The sequence below is a fragment of the Oryctolagus cuniculus genome, chromosome 2 (genome assembly GCF_051225735.1).
Source record: "Oryctolagus cuniculus isolate XC-2025 breed Fujian yellow rabbit chromosome 2, ASM5122573v1, whole genome shotgun sequence".
NCBI lineage: Eukaryota > Metazoa > Chordata > Mammalia > Lagomorpha > Leporidae > Oryctolagus > Oryctolagus cuniculus.
The window spans coordinates 110650379-110663838 of record NC_142868.1 but is presented as its reverse complement, the minus strand read 5'-3'; the positions used below and the strand labels follow the sequence as shown (position 1 = coordinate 110663838).

At 40.0% G+C, this 13460-nt stretch overlaps 1 long non-coding RNA gene across 8 annotated transcripts in view; it reads left to right on the top strand.

Annotated features, from left to right (window-relative positions):
- LOC149127989 (uncharacterized) overlaps positions 1–13460 on the top strand; it is a 159262-nt gene that overhangs the window by 90081 nt on the left and 55721 nt on the right. For 5 of the 8 annotated variants that reach the window (XR_016230201.1, XR_016230196.1, XR_016230198.1 and 2 more), the window contains one exon: positions 12643–12845. The exons of the other annotated variants lie outside the window; for them this stretch is intronic. This is a non-coding gene — a long non-coding RNA (uncharacterized LOC149127989). The remainder of the gene's footprint in view (positions 1–12642; positions 12846–13460) is intronic. 8 annotated transcript variants of the gene reach the window in all.

Below are 13460 nucleotides of genomic sequence, written 5' to 3'. Positions count from 1 at the left end.
GTTTCTTCGTGGGTTCTTGGGCCATCTTGCACTGCTCTCCCAGATGCATTAGCAGGGAGCTGAATTGGGAATGGAGCATTCAGGACTCTAACCGATGCCCATATGGGATGACACCATCACAGGAAGGCCTTCACTCATTGTGCCACACCACAAAGCAGGCCTTGTCTATGTCTTTTGATTGGGTAGTCTGAGAGATTTATATTTAGAGTAATCATTCTACTTTGGTCATTGTTTTATGACTATTTTATAGATTATTTGTTCTCTTCCTTGCTTGATGCTTTTCTTTGTAACTGGATAATAATTTGTAGTGGTAGGATTTAATTCCTTTCTCTTTACATTTTGGGTCCCTTCTTCAGTACTTTTTCTTTGTGATTGACAGGAAGCTACATACAACATACAATTTTAAGTTGATAACTTATCTTCAGCAACCTAGAAAAACTCTATGGTTTAACTTTTTCCTCCTAGATTTTATATTATTAATGTTGCAAATATTTTTTCCTTTTGTACTAGAACTAAAAGTGATTACACCACACTTGAGTGTAAGAGTATTTTGAATTTGACTCTGTACTTACTTTCACTTGTGAGTTTTATACTTTCACTTTTTTCCACTGTACTAATTATTACCCTCTTATTTCAACTAAAGGAAATGCATTTGGCCATTTTTATAAGGCTGGTCTGGTGAAGATTAACTTCCATTGCTTTGTGTATGTGTGTGTGTGTCTAGAAAGCCTATCTGTCCCAGAAAATTTTCAGATATGCTGTAGTATTCTGTTTCTTTTTTCTTCAGAACTATCAATGTATCATTCTACTTTTTCCTGGGCTGCAAGGTTTCTGCTTGGAAATCCACTGATAATGTTTTGGGGGCTTCTTTGCACATGAGGCACTCTTCTTAGCACTTTCAGAATCCTCTGTTTGGCTGTGGGAGTTAGATCATAAGGTATCTTGGTGAAGATCTCTGACACTGTTTGGCTTCAGGGATCTGCATGTTCACTATCCTCTAGATTCAGGAAGATTAGATGCCATTTTTTAAAGTAAGACTTTCCTCCTTTCTCCTTCTGTGCTCTTGCTACAAGTCCTACAACGTTTTTATTGGTGCATGTAATGGTGACCAATATCCTTTCTTGCTTCCTTTTTTTCTCTCTCTCTCTTTTTAGCCTCTGACTAAGTAATTTCTAGTGACCTGGCTGAGCTCACTGATTCCTGATTGAGTGTGCTGTTAAAGCTCTTTAACGGTTATTTTTTCAATTTAGTCATTGTGTTCTTTAACATCAGCATTTCTGTCTTGTTCTTTTTGATATCTGTCTCTTTACTGAATTTCTCATTCATCCTTGCATTCTTTTCCTAGTTTATGTATAATTATTAATCTGTGTAGCTAACTGAACTGCTTAAAGATAATGATTTGAAAGTTTTTTATCGGGTAGCTCATCAATCTCTGTTTTCTAGGTTTGGTTAGTTGTGCTTTATTTTGGTCCTTAGGTGGTATCATATTTTCTCAATTATTTGTGAGCCTTATAGTTTCCTATTGGTGTTGACGCAGATTCTTTTTCAGTCTTTACAGACTCACCACAGCTGGGAATGTTATTCACAATCACTCTGTTCATAATTTCTGGCTGGGTTAGCTGGTAGAGTCCATGGGTAGCTTGCAGCTGGAGTACTTTGACTGCTTAGCTTGGTGCCTGAGTCAGTAGGTGGGTGGACCTGGGACTTTAGGGCCCAGCATGGGGGGCATTATAGGCTGGAAACTACAAGGAAGTGCAGTCTGAAAATTGAGTCTAATCAGACAAGTATGGATCTTGAAGCTGCAGGATTGGGCCTAGATCTGGTTTGCAGTCTACAGAGACCAACATGAAGCCTGGAGGTAACAAAGACCAAGTTGGCACAAGAGTGAGCCTAAGGCTTTTCAGCATTAGGTGAGTATTTGCCTACAAAAGTGTGTGTTTGGTGAAAGGTTAGTATTTCATTTAGTTGTTATCTAAATTGATTCTAGAAATAAATCAAGTGGTATTAAAGAGCATGTTGTGCGTTTCTTTAAATCTATCCAGTTTCATACACACTGTTAGAACTATCTTGTTCCAACTATAAATCCTAATTTTTAAAAGTTGAAGTAAAATACTGATAATGTGAACTTAATCATTTTAATTGTACACACCAATGATGTTTGGTGCATTCACAATGTTGTATAACCAGTTCCATTTAGTTGCAAAACATTTCCATCATCTCAAAATAAAATCATGCGTCTATCATGCCATCATTATCAACTCTTCTCTAACTTCGGGTCTTAGTAATCATTCTATTTGCATCTATCTTTTCACTATTCATGTTACTTGGTATGATTTTTTTGAGTTTATCCTTTTTAAAGTCCTTTCAGAATCTTGAATATGTAGGTTCATGTCTTTTGCCATCATTGGTAAGTTTTTAGCTATTATTTATTCCATATCTTTCTCTTACCTTTTTCTTCTTCTCATCCTTCGTGAACTCTCATAATGTGTATATCAGTGCACTTCTTTCTGCTTCCCATATTCAGTTATTTCAATTTTCCATTTGTTAATTCTTGGTCAGTCTGAGAAAATCTGCTATTGAATACCTCTAGTAAAAATTTATTTTTAGCTGTTTTATTTTTCATCTCCATAATTTCTATTTCCTTATTCCAATTTCTTTTTATTTATTGATATTCTCTGATTATTTTTTTGTATTTCATTCTCCTAGCTTCCTTCCATTCATTGCTCATGGTATTGTACAGTTCTTTAGCATGTTTAAAAGAGTTGATAGGAAGTCTGTGGTTAGTAACTCCAGTGCCTAGGCTTGCTCAAGGACAATTTCTGTCAATTTACTATTTTCCTATGAATGGACCATTTTTCCTCTTTCTTTGTATGTTTTGTAATGTTTTTAAAAAATTAGAAATATTGTGTATCGTAGTAAAACTCTAGAAATTATATTCTATCCCTTCCCAGGATTTTTCATGTTGGTACTTTTTGAGAGCTGAAGTAATTATTTACTTCAAATTTCCCAAACTGTATTTGCAAAGGGAAATGTTTCTTGCTTTGTATGGTCTCTGAAGTCTGTTCTCTCATCTTTTTTTTTTTCTTTTGACAGGCAGAGTTAGACAGTGAGAGAGAGAGAGAGAGGTCTTCTTTCCATTGGTTCACTCCCCTAATGGCCGCCATGGCCAGTGCTGCACCCATCCGAAGCCAGGAGTCGGGTGCTTCTTCCTGGTCTCCCATGCGGGTGCAGGGCCCAAGCACTTGGGCCATCCTCCACTGCCCTCCAGGGCCACAGCAGAGAGCTGGCCTGGAAGAGGAGCAACCAGGAATAGTATCCGGTGCCCCAACCGGGACTAGAACCCAGGCTGCTGGTGTCACAGGTGGAGGGTTAGCCAAGTGAGCCACGACGCCAGCCTGTTCTCTCATCTTAACAATGAATTAGTGACCTACAGGAGTAGCCTTCCATGCTTGGAAACAAAAGAAAACAAATGCTCTCCCAGATTTCATGGATTGACTCTGAGTAAGGACACTTTTCAGCACTCAGTCAAGGCCATCTCTTGTCTTGAGATGAATTGGTTATGCATAGGAAATGTCTTTAAATGCTTTTGACAAATATCACCTGGAATATAAGGAGGTGGTGGTGTGGAAGAATGAAATAAAGGCAAGTATCTGTGCTACTCTGTAGAGGAACCACAGATCACAAGACAAGTTTTTTTTGTATTAATTTATTTGAAAGTCAGAGTTACACAGAGAGAGAAGGAGAAGCAGGTGGGGAGAGAGAGGTCTTCCATCCACTGGTTCACTCCCCAAGTTGGCCGCGATGGCTGGAGCTGCGCAGATCTGAAGCCAGGAGTCAGGAGCTTCTTCTGGGTCTCCCATGGGGGTGCAGGGGCCCAAGCACTTGGGCCATCTTCTGCTGCTTTCTCAGGCCACAGCAGAGAGATGGATCGGAAGTGGTGCAGCCAGGACTCGAACTGGTGCCCATATGGGATGCCGGCACTGCAGGCGGCAGCTTTACCTGCTATGCCACAGTACTGGCCCCCACAACTCAAGTTTTGGAGAGGGAGTTCCACATTCATGCCTACCAACTTTATCCTCGCTCCATACCAGCGTGCTACATTAGGACATTAGGAAATGTAGGCTGATGTCCCCTGCGCTGCTGCCAGGGTAGGAAATGGTGGATGGCAGGCTGGCAAAAGGACACCATGGTTTTGTACTGAGATCAACTATCTTCCTAATGGAAAGTGCTTCTCTTATTGTTTTATGGGATCTCCCCCTCCCTGTCTCACCTTCTTATTTAGTTGATTTTTTTGACAGTTTCAAATTTGCTTAAATAAAATAATTCTTAGAGCTCTATTCCATTTTTCCATGATATCCATGAGATGACTCTTGAATCTGTTCTTTTGTTTCTTACCTCATTCCATGGAGTCAGTGTTGCAAAAACCAAAGAGGTTATTTTATTTCCATGGAGGACACAATTTGGTGATGGTGGTGTTGCCATAAGTGCTATGATAAAAGCATGGCAGATATTTGGGAGACGCAGAGAAACAGTGTGATTCAATCAGAGAGTTGTATGTCAACAAGAGTACATGTTACTGACTGAACTTACTGAACCAACAAGTAGGCTGTGGGCTTACCGGGTTCAAGGCAGGGGAAAGATTATGAGACACATTTATTTTTTTCAATTTTTCAGAAGTTTTAACAGATTCAATATAGTTTGCAGACACAATTCTAAGATATTGCATTATATTAAAAAGATGATGTGTAGTTGTAAACGAGTTTGACATCCTCACTGTTACATGAAAGGCTTGTGAGGTACGGTGTACTACTCAACTGGAACCATGCTTTGCTGAGCTGGAATCACCTCTCAGGAGCTCAGAGCTGATCCTGAAGGACCTGGTCAGTTATGGGAATATTTTACCGAGTAGGAAAACTTGACCGTATCCATCTGTCAAGAATTACCTGGTAGCCCTGGGTACATATAAGGTATCTATCAGGTTAGAGGCAAGCAAAATAATCATGAGGCCATTGATCACATAAAAAGATGAAGGCTTTGGTAAGGAAATGATATTGTGGGGAGTAGAAGGTATAGGTTTATACTTGAGTTCAGAGACTGAATCCTTATATGTTGCTAAAAACTTAGATGTGGCCAATGTCAGAGAATACAGAGTGTCTTCCAAGTTTCTCACATAAGTGGCTAATGATAAAAAAAAGAACATAAAAGAAGCCTCACACTTGGCAAGAAAAATAATGAGTTCAGTGTGGATCTGCAGGTTCTGAATTTCCACAGGATACTCAAGTGAACTTGTTTAATTGATTATCATTTATTTAACAAACATTTGTCAATATATCGGGGACACAAGTGAAAAGTCTAGATGGTTGATATGCATTTAGGAAACATTTGATTTTAAAAATCTTCTTATTTGTACATTGACAGGTAATGACTTTTAAAAATTAAAACAGAAACAACTTTTCTGTGTGAATTTTTCTTTTTTGCTGTTCAAAAACCAAATCAAACAGAAAACTTTTTTGAAAGGAAATTATTTATAAAACAGATATGCAGAGACTTCAGAAATTGATGCAAAATAGAATTAGAAGTGAAATTTAGTCTAAATATTGAACCATCAGTTAGGAGGTCTATGTCCCATAATTGGAATGCCTGATTCAGTGCCCTCCTCCAGCTCCTGACTCCACCTTCCTGAAACAGCAGACCCCAGAACACATTATATAATATATTATATGTTATAAGTATGTATTACATAATATGTATTATGTATAATAAATATAAATTTATTATAAATATAAATTTATTATAAATTCAGCAATGTAGATGGATGACAAAAATTATGTGCAAAATAGAAAACTTCATAGTAAGAATAATATATTTTGTGGGGGCTAGCATGATGGCGTAGCAGGTAAAGCCTATGTCTGCAATGCCAGCATTCCTTATGGGTGCTGGTTCGATTCTTGGTTGCTCTGCTTCTGATCCAGCTCTCTGTTAATGCACCTTGGAAAGTAGTGGAAGATGACCCAAGTTTTTGGGTCCCTGTACCTATGTGGGAGATACGGAAGAAGCTCCTGGCTCATGGCTTCAGCCTGGCTCAGCCCAGACCCTTGTGGCTATTTGGGGAGTGAACTAACAGATGGAAGATTCTCCTTCTCTCTCTCTCTCTCTCTCTCTCTCTCTCTCTCTCTCTCTGTAACCCTGCCTTTCAAATGAATAAAATAAACCTTTAAAAAAATCACTTGAAGTAACTATGCCAGCAATTATAGCAAATTAAGTTTATTTGTTAAAAAATATGTTTAGTGCTGGGATAATAGAATACCACACACTCAATAATTTATAATAAATAGAGAATTGTTGGCTAACAATTCTGGAGTTTTTGGAAATCCAATGACAAGACAGGAGTATCTGCTAAAGGCTGTCTTGATAATCATCTCATGGCAGGAGGCTGAAGGGCAGATAGAGAGAGAGAGAGAGTGAGCGAGTGAGCTAACTTTGCCCTTTTCTAATACCATAAATTCTAATTCTGGAGGATATAGCCCTCATGGCCTCATTAATTCTTAAAGGTCCTACCTCTTAATATTGTTACAATGGCCATTAAGTGACAACTAGAAGTTTGGAGGGACAATCATTCAAATCATAGCATTTCTAGCCTGTTCACCACAAATTCATATCCTTTTCACATACAAAATACATTCTTTCCATCCCAGTAGCCCCCAAAATCTTAATTCATTCCAATATCAACCTAAAAGTTCAAGTCCAAAGGCTCATCTAAATCAGTTGAGTTCTGCCTTCCATAAATCCCTTGGGCATGGACACATTTAGCCACATTCTTTGCTCCGCTGTAACAAGGGTTATCTTCCCTTAGGTTCCAAAAATACATTCATTTATGTCTGAGTTCTTATCAGAGTGGTCTTTACCATCTATTTTTCTACAATCATTCAATTCATGACCACTAGTGTAATCTTTGATATGTTCCAGACTTCCCCTACATTTTTTCTTTTCTTCTGAGTTATCACCAAAATTGCTTACTGCCCCATTCTTTGCAATGTGGCCTTATGCTAGCATTCAATTCCAAGCTGTTCCAGCCCCTGTTTATTGACTACTTTTTTTCTAAAGATTTATTTATTTATTTTAAAAGCAGAGTTATGCGGTGAGTGAGAGAGAAAGAATCTTTCATCCACTGTTCATCTGTAATCCAAATGGTGCATTAGCAGGGAGCTGGATTGGAAGTGGAACAGCTGGGAATTGAACCAGTCACTTAATATGCTACGCCATGATGCCAGCCTCTCATTGTCTACTTTTGAGGTGATTTCCACATTTTTAGATATATGTTATCACAGTTAGTCCATTTTGTTCTGATAAAACAGAACATCACAGAATGAATGATTTATTTATTTTTGAAGTCTTTTTTTATTTTCATATTTGAAAGTCAGAGTTAGAGAGAGAGAGAAGGAAAGAGAGACAGAGAGAGGGAGAGAGGAAGAGAGAGGGAGGGAAAGAGAGAGTATGAGAGAGAGAAACAGAGAGGGAGAGAGAGAGAATCTTCCATTCACCAGTTCACTCCTCAAGTGGACACAATGGCCAGGGCTGAGCCAAGTTAAAGCCTGAAGCCAGGAGCTCCAAATAGGGGGCTGCTGAGGCATGCTGATTGCAAGGTGAAGGTAAACAATGCTTTTAGAAAAAGTCTCTGTGTAGAACACACACACAACATTAATCACCTGAATTCAAACAGAGTCACAGGAGAAAATAATAGCTTCCTTAGGCATTGTAGCTCTAACTGACCCCCATAGATGGCCCACATAATATTTATAAGTAAAACAGTATTGTCATAAAAAAAAACTGAGAGGTGTAGAAAGAGAGAGAGACAAAGACAGAGACAGAGAGAGTGAGCAGGCTGGCATTTGCTTGTTCACTCCTGAAATGCCCACCACAGTTGTGGCTGATGGGAGGAATTGAGAACTCAGAACTCAAGCAAGGTCTCCCACATGGATGGCAGAAAACCAACTGCTTGAGCCACTACTGCTGCCTCCCAGGGTCTGCACTAACAGGGAGTTGGAAACAGGAGTCAGAGTTGGGTATTGAACTCAGGAATTGCAATGCAGGAAGTAGGCATCTTAACTATATTTATTATTATTATTTTGTTTTGTCAAATTCTAATTGCCAGTCTATTGGGGAAAAGTCAATGATTTTTTTTTCCTTTTGACTGGTGACAACAATGAGCAATTATTATTATTATAATTGATTTGAGTTAAGTCTACAGTTTTAAGGAGGGCCGGCGCCGCGGCTCACTAGGCTAATCCTCCACCTTGCGGCGCCCGCACACCGGGTTCTAGTCCCGGTCGGGGCGCCGGATTCTGTCCCGGTTGCCCCTCTTCCAGGCCAGCTCTCTGCTGTGGCCAGGGAGTGCAGTGGAGGATGGCCCAAGTGCTTGGGCCCTGCACCCACATGGGAGACCAGGATAAGTACCTGGCTCCTGCCATCGGATCAGTGCGGTGTGCAGGTCGCAGCGCGCCAGCTGCGGCGGCCAATGGAGGGTGAACCAACAGCAAAAGGAAGACCTTTCTCTCTGTCTCTCTCTCTCACTGTCCACTCTGCCTGTCAAAAAAAAAAAAAAAAAAGTTTTAAGGAGTTGATGAGGAGTTGAAACCAAACCACCATAGTGTAAAAAAAGCAGGACCCAGCCCCTTCTCTGTCTCTCTTAGCCCGAGATGTCCTTGCCTGTACTTTATCAAAAGGAATTCTCTGACTTGAGAGAATGATACAGCTGACCCTAGATGGTTCTAATCCCTGCACTCAAGGAGGCAGTTTGCTTCTCCAACAGAAAAGACCTTGTTGGACAGTATTGTCTTAGGGTAGTTTGTTTAGAGGAATTTCAGGTCAGAGAAGAATTTAACTACCACCTTCATGTAACCCACAAACCAACTGGAGCCCACATGACTATCATAAATTCCCTAAAAAGCAGAGCATCACTGACCAATTGAAGGAAGGTCAGGAGCACCCCTGACTGGCCAGGAACTTGGATATGGGCCGATCATGCACCTCTCAGCACAATTTCAATATATAAGAACTTTTGGCCGGCACCATGGCTCAATAGGCTAATCCTCTGCCTGCGGCACCGGCACCCCGGGTTCTAGTCCCGGTCAGGGCACCGGATTCTGTCCTTGTTGCCCCTCTTCCAGGCCAGTTCTCTGCTGTGGCCAGGGAGTGCAGTGGAGGATGGCCCAAGTGATTGGGCCCTGCACCCGCATGGGAGACCGGGAGAAGCACCTGGCTCCTGGCTTCGGATCAGCACAGTGCACCAGCCACAGAGCACCGGCTGCAGCAGCCATTGTGGGGGTGAACCAACAGAAAAAGGAAGACCTTCCTCTCTGTCTCTCTCTCTCGCTGTCCACTCTGCCTGTCAAAAAATAAAAATAAATACATAAATAAAAAGAACTTTCACTCTTAGCTCCTTGAGTAGCCCAGGAATTAAGCAATAACTACCTGGCTCCTTGCTCTGTTCTTTGCAATAAATACCTGGATGTTTTCCCACCACCTGGATGTCAGTGATTGGCTTTTTGCATAGTGGGCGACTGAACCCACTTTTGGGGATTCTATAGCAATACTTCCAACTAGTTGGGGATGTAGCTCAGTGACAGAGTGATAAATTAATCAACCTTCTCCTTCTTTGACTTCTTCTTCCCTTGGTAGAAGGTGATAAGGAATAGTGATGGGTTCACAGGTGCACTTCTGGTATGGAAGACAGGTTGGAAAGGCATCCAAATCATTGACTACTATGTTTGGTTTCCTGAATGAGAGACCTAGTTGTGAACTTCTAAGCTCTGAATACTAAGCTCTGAATGCTAAGCCTGAGCTTATCCACAAGCCAATGGTTAGGACTCCTGGACATGTGGCTCACTGACAGAGACAGAACAAGAATCTTCTGGTTGCTTGGTTTGGACTTTTGGACTTGTTTTTAATGAAATGGCTGATATAATACTTTACCTCTAGAGAATATAATTTTAGCTTGATTTCACATATTTAAATAGATTGTTAGAGATAGTTGTTTTATCCTCATAATCTTGATCAATTATCTCAAAAATAAGCAGATACAATATCTTTCTTTCCCAGACAGAGAACTGTAAGTGGCTTTTCTACTGCATCAAAACAATCTACTAAGATGTTAGTAGCAGGTGGAGCTGGCAGTGAAGTATATGGAAACTCTGTACAATACTATGATTTTTGTTTTTGTAAATGTAAAACGACTCCAAAATAAAATTTTTTAAAAAATCTCAAGTCCTTAGTTCAGCATTCAAAATTCTTGTTGATATGTTTCATCTCTACCCACTTTTGCTGGCCCTGCAAAATCTCACCCAAACTTAGACTAGTTTTCAGGAAGTCACTTTCCCCTGTCTTCCTCAATTTATTATTCCTAAAATACTCTTTATCAAATTACCTGCCTTAGTCCTATAGATTAAACCCATTCCTCCATCCCTTCATAAAACTACCCATCTAACATTAGACAATCATTTATTAAAGGGTGAGTGTATACTTCTGGGGATGAGAATTGACATGAACCAAACATTGCCTAACTTCTCAAAGTGCTTAAGGCATAATTGAAGAGGACAAGGTGGAGAATAAACAGATTCTCAAACAATACAAGTAGTGTGGCTGTAAAATATATATATTTTCTGGGCTGGCGCGGCAGCGTAGTAGGTAAAGCCCTCACCTGCAGTGCCAGCATCCCATATTGGTGCGGTTCAAGTTTCGGCTGCCCCGCTTCCGATCTAGCTCTCTGCTGTGGCCTGGGAAAGCAGAAGAAGATTGCCCAAGTCCTTGGACCCCTGCACCTGTGTGGGAATACCCGGAGAAAACTCCTACTTCCTGGATCCTGGCTTCGGATCGGCCAGGTCTGGCCATTGCAGCCAACTGGAGAGTGAAGTAGTGGAGGGAAAACCTCTCTCTCTCTGCCTCTCTGCTTCTCCTTCTCTTTCTGTGTAACTCTGACTTTCAAATAAATATATAAATCTTTAAAAAATGATATATTTTCAGGGGGCATTGTGGGGCTTAGCAAGTTAAGCCACAGCCTATGACTCTGGCATCCCATGTGACCACTATTTCCAAATCTGAATGCTCCACTTTTGATCCAGCTCCTTGTAGTGGCCCGGGAAAGCAGCAGAAGATGCCCTGGGTGCTTGGGCCACTGCCATCCACATGGGAGACCTGAATGGAGTTCGTGGCTCTTGACTTTGGCCTGGCCCAACCCTGACCATTGCAGCCATTTGAGAAGTGAACCAGTGGATGGAAGATTCTGCCTGTCTATGTGTCTGTCTCTCCAATGAATAAATACATCTTTTTTTTTAAAAAAAATGTGATTAGCAAACACTATCATCCCAGCCTAGAAGTAGTTCTTTTTTTTAAGATTTATTTATTTATTTGAGAGGCAGAGCCACAGAGAGGCAGAGGCAGAGAGAGAGAGAGAGAGAGAGAGGTCTTCCATTCGCTGATTCACTCCCCAGATGACAGCAACAGCCGAAGCTGCACCAATCTGAAGCTAGGAGCCAGGAGCTTCCTCCAGATCTCCCATGAGGGTGTCGGGGCCCAAGGACTTGGGCCATCTTCTACTACTTTCCCAGGCCATATCACAGAGCTGGATCAGAAATGGAGAAGCCAGGTCTTGAACCAGCAACCATATGGGATGCCAACAATGCAGGTTGTGGCGTTACGTGCTACACCACAGCGCTGGCCCCTAGAAGTAGTTATTTCTTCATAGCTACTTAATTAGTTTACCACTCAGCCAATAGAATAGCTTTTTCCACAGTACCTATTTGGACTGTTCTGAATGGCACTTGACTCCTGAAGTTCAGAACGTGGATCAGTGTGTGGTGTCACGATCTCCACCTACAGCAAACATTCCGCAGCTATAGAGGTATCTACAACTTCCAAATTCACTCCAAGTGTGGAGGGAGCAACTTTAGTGTGAACTGAATTAGTGTCACAAACTGATGGCATTTTCACCCATAAACATGCAGGATACCTACTTATCCTGCAGTCTTTGAGGGCAGCAACAGAGATCTTGGTGCTGAATTGCCAGGTAAAGTATTGAAAAATAGGAAAGGGATGGAAGAAAGAAGGAAAGGAGGGAGAGAGAGTAAGAAGATGGGAGGGAGGAAGGGGGTGAGAGAAAAGAAGGAACAGAACCCCAACTCCTATACTATTTTGGCTCACGATCTTAATAAATCTATCTTCCTCAATTTAAGTTCCTTTGATTAGAAGAGATTGAGCTACATTATTTTTTTATACTTTTATGTATTCTTGCACAACATAAGCTTAACAATTTTTATAAACTTCCAGCAACTTCATAAATATTATTTTTATGAGAATTAAAATTTGTATGAAAGATTATCAATACATGTTATAGCCATAAGCAAGTATGGTTTCTTAGTTGTATGTACCTGGCAAAATCTTCCTAGAGAATAACATCAGTGGTTTATGATTTTAAAACTTTAAGTGCTTGAACATTCTGGTTTAACCTTTGTTGATGCTACTCTTCATGAAATTATTAGAACAACTTTGATTTTTTTGTTTGAATCCTACTGCCTGAAACTTTGAGAAGAGAAATAGTTGATAAGTATAATTGGATTTTCTCCTGATGTATTTTGTTCTTTATTGCAGGACAAGATATAACATAAGTACTTTATGCGGGCATTACTGATAATTAAATGGTGATTCTTTGTAACTATTTTTAAAGTATAAACCAGTTGAATGTTAACACATATGAACTCACATCACAGCTAGCATCTCTTGAGCTCTAGTCTATTCAGCGGAGTCTTAGCAGAAAAAAGAATTCACTTGTATGTAGCTGCAGCTTATTTTGGGTGAGTGACTTTAATTACATTTTTATAACTGCTATGTTACTTTTCTTAAATAAGATGTAACTAACTTTTATAGTGTTATTTAGCTAGATGTACAGATTGGATATCTACATTTTTAGAAGTTCCGAACCACTGCTGAGATGAGAGGAGTCACTATTTAAAAACACCCATGGTTTTAAAAGGGATTAACCACAGAGTGTCCCAGGCAGACTGGTATGTGTAGTCATCTTACAAACTCATATCTGAGGCTTCAGGTAGGAGCAAGAATTATGAAAGTTTAATAGGGGAAATCTCAATTCACACACTCTCTGGCATAGTCTAATATGGGGACTTAGATAATTTATAAATTGAGACTATCATTATCTTTAAAAAAAAGTCCATTAAGTTGCAGTTTCAAGTATACTAATAATCTTAATTTCTTTGTATATGCTGAAACAGTAATTTTCATCTTTAATTGTTTGTGTCTCCAAATGGGTACGTAAATGAAAGTCAGGTCTACAAAATTAAATTCTTCATTTCAACTAAAATAATATCTACTAAAAAACACATTTTATGAGGTTTCAGAATTTTTACATATCATTTAATATAATGCTTCATCATCATAAATTTGCCTAAGTG